The sequence below is a fragment of the Gekko japonicus genome, unplaced genomic scaffold (genome assembly GCF_001447785.1).
Source record: "Gekko japonicus isolate JY-2015 unplaced genomic scaffold, Gekko_japonicus_V1.1 scaffold60, whole genome shotgun sequence".
In the NCBI taxonomy this organism is placed as follows: Eukaryota; Metazoa; Chordata; class Lepidosauria; order Squamata; family Gekkonidae; genus Gekko; species Gekko japonicus.
The window spans coordinates 1436086-1439703 of NW_015167528.1; the positions used below are offsets into that span (position 1 = coordinate 1436086).

The window sequence follows — 3618 nt, forward strand, 5'->3', positions numbered from 1 at the left end:
CCCCCCGATTTGTAAAATCAAGCGATTTTCTGAATACTTTATTTGGGTAAACTTGTCAGGCAGATCTCCTGTGCAAACCAGTGCAATAAAAGAGAACTATCAACTGGTGAAACGCTTCCTCGTAAGGGAAGGGTTTATTGACAGGCATGCCACTCCCACTCTTGTCAAGGCAAGCGTTTGCAGGAGAACTTTCCTAAGACGAGAATTTGCACTGTCAGGCTATTTTTATTATTATTAGCAAATGGAAAAAAGGAAAGCCAGAGAAACATTAGCTCACTGCTTGCATTTATTGCATGTTGTTGTTGTTACGAATTGTCACAGTCCGCTATTTGACTGGTAGGTGGTGTTCTGCAACTGGAGATCTAGCCAAGTTCTTGGGAACTGCACATGCCTTAAAAACCACTACAGTGAGTGGCGCCCTGAATAAGATGCCACTTGGAGGTGATGGTGATGAATGGTCACAGTCTGATATTGGACTGGTAGATGGTGTTCTGCAGTCCGAGATCTAGCCAAGTTCTTGGAAATTGTAGGATTCTTGCTGTTCCAAGCAATACTGTGTTCTGAGCTGACCAGGTGTTATTTGCTCAGTGCCCAGAATGTCCAGGTGTCCCTTGAGACTCTTAGGCTCAAGGGCTCAAATGACAACTGGGCACAACGGTAACCTTCTTCTCCCAAAGGTGCTCTAATTCTATTCATAGGTCTTGGTATTTCACGAACTTCTCCTGTTCTTTCTTTTCTATTCTGCTGTCCCCTGGGATTGCAATGTCAATGATCCAAACCCAATTTCTCAAACACACACACACACACACACACACAACCCACACACGTGGTGACATCAGGGTATTATGCTCCAGGTGTTTATCTGCTTGTAATTGGAAGTCCCAAAAATCTTTGTTTCATCGTCCTCCATGATCTTGCCTGGTTTGTGCTGCCATGAATTTCTGCCTGATGGTCAACCATACTTCTTGCAAAGATTCCAGTGCGACGGAGCTGCAACTGTATCCTGACGTCCTTTATAGTCAGTCTGAGCAATTCTACTACAGGCACTGACCATGGGTCGACTGTTCCATCCTTTGTCTTGCAAAGTCGACATCCACTATGATCACTGGTCTTCTGAATCTTGGCTTCCATACTTTTCCTTTTTTTAAAAAAGTTCTTTTTATTAATTTTTTCACAAACAGATTTCAGTAACATTTCTATGAACAGATTTCAACAATTTTGCATACAATTTGGATCTAACCTACTTACTGAAAGTCCCAATGACTCCCTTTGAAAAACTAATTGATCCTAGAAACACAGTGTCCAAAGGTATGATCACAGCAACATACAATGTCCTAATTTGTCAAAAAGGAGAAGCACCAACGAGACAGCAACAACATTGGCAACGTGATTGTGGAAACACCATACTTTTCCTTTTGAGTCCCTGCCCTTGTGCAGCGAGAATGAATCCTCCTGTCTCTTCTTCAAGTGCCCATTTTGGTGCCCCTTCCAGGTGCTTTCACTATCAACTTTATTTGTCTTTCAAATATTGCCGTGCTGGTGCTTTTTGTCTCCAGTTGCCAACATGAGCTTTGACTCCAGTCTCTCTGTAATCTCCTTTGGTTTCTGCAACCTTAACTGAGTCTGCCTCGTACACTTCAACGCAAAGCTACTCTTTGCTTTTCTCCTGTGTAGTCATTCAGTGCTCCTTTTTCTTCTTCGGCTGCTTGCTTGACTTGCAAGAGACCTCTGCCACCGACGTTTCTTGTCAACTGAAGATGACCAACGTCACTTCTAGGGTGTAGTGAGTGAAGCGCCGTCTTTATCTCTCAAGTTCTGCTATCCACTGCTTGCACTTCTGCTTGCTTCCAATCGATAACGACAGCGGAGTATCTTAGAACTGTTCTGCCCACCTGGTCATTGCCCTCAACGTGCTGCCTCCATTTAATTTTATTCACAGCGTCTTTTTAATTCTTTGGTAATACACTTTGGTTGTATTTTACCTACCAAGGGTAGGTTTTGATGTCCCCGGGGGTATGTTTTGATGCTGTTGTTGTTCGGCGTCTTGATTTATTCATTTATTTTATTATTTCTATTATAGCCCGCCCATCCCGCAAGCGGGCTCAGGACGGGCCACGTCATAAAATAATACAATAAATACAGTTAGAATGACACAATTTGAACAATAATAGACATTAGAACACCATCGCAATTCTGACACGTCAGCGGGCTGCGGGAGGTTCCCTGGCATATTATTTGGGTTGGTAGGTGGGTGGCAAAACGCTTTCTTTTTGTTCAACCATCGTTCAGGGTAACTCTGTGAATCCAACTCTATCCCGACCTTCTTTGTATTCCGTTTGTTGTTGTTGATGATGATCGTGGCTGTAGCCCACTGAGCTGGGAGTTCCGCGTCCAGAGTTCTCGGGACTCCAGCCGGTGCAGGCGTCCGCGGAACTGGCCAAGGCGCTAGCCCTTTGGGTTTCCTGGCCTGAGCGCTGACTTCCGGGTCAGGAGGCGTCCCTCCCCGCTCCTGGAGAAGAAGGCAGAAGGGGGCCGGTCGTTGTCCAGTCCGAGGGGGGAAGACAGCCACCCACCCCGCGCCTCCGCTTCGCGAAGCTCCCTCCCTCCTCTTGCCCTCCGTTTGCTCGTGGTGAGGCCAGGAGAGGGTCGCCTCTGGGAAGCTGCGCGAGGGCGCCCGGAGCCACCTTTGTCTGGGGGGGGGGGGGGTCAGACAGGACACGCGCGACCCCGCTCGCTCCCTCTGTCTTTTACGGAGCCTTGGCGAAGTCCAGGGCTCCCGGGCAGGGTTAGCCTCACAGGCGCCGGTGGAAGTCCCCGGCGCAGAAACGGACCTACCCTCACTTTATTATTATCTCCATTGGGCAATGCCCCCCCCCCCGAATTGAACGGGGCTCTTGCAGGACGATCCGATGCATCTTTTAGTCGAACGCGGACCCTAAGACGTGTCTCGTGGATCGCAGCCTTCCTGCCGAGGAAACGCTCTCGGTTCGGGCTGCACGACAGTCTCTGCGCGCTGAGCTGGAAAGGAGTAAATACCCTCAGAGGGGTTCCGGAGCCTGGGCACACCAATGCCACTGCAGTCAATGCGATTTACCGCCGAGTAAGCCCTCGTTCCATTGGCCGCGGAGGAGTCCGCCTCAGCCACTCTTGCACATCCCTTCGCCCAGTATTATTATTTTTTTGGGGGGGGGGAGAAGGACGCCTTGTGGGCCTCCGCGGAAGTGACTTCCGTTATCAGGGTCGCGATTGTCACCATTCGTTCCATTGGACAGATGGGGAACTGAGGCTGCCGGTCGGCCGTGAGCGGTTTACTCAGAGATAAGTGTCGCGGAGTGAGTCCCTTCCTTGCACGTCCGAGTGCCCGAAACCGGTTGCGCTCTGCCAGTCTCGGCGCCCCGTCTTCCTCGGGCCCTTCGGCGGGCCCAGAGCGAAATCCTCCGGCTGCGCCTGGGCGCTTCTTCGTCGCCGTGTGGACGCAGGCCAGACTCCCCACGAAACCCTGGGAAGGAATCCAGCCGCCCCCCTTCAGTGGGAGGGAGGGAGGGAGGCGCACTAAGCGCAGTCTAGCTTGGGCTGGATTGTGCCCGTTAGGGCTCTCGGGATCGTTTCTCCGGTAAG

The 3618-nt window shown here is 50.3% G+C and overlaps 1 protein-coding gene across 1 annotated transcript in view; it reads left to right on the top strand.

Moving 5' to 3' along the window:
* The window catches only part of IRX2 (iroquois homeobox 2), a 49297-nt gene that overhangs the window by 8829 nt on the left and 36850 nt on the right, over window positions 1–3618 (top strand). The gene's annotated exons all lie outside the window — the stretch shown is intronic.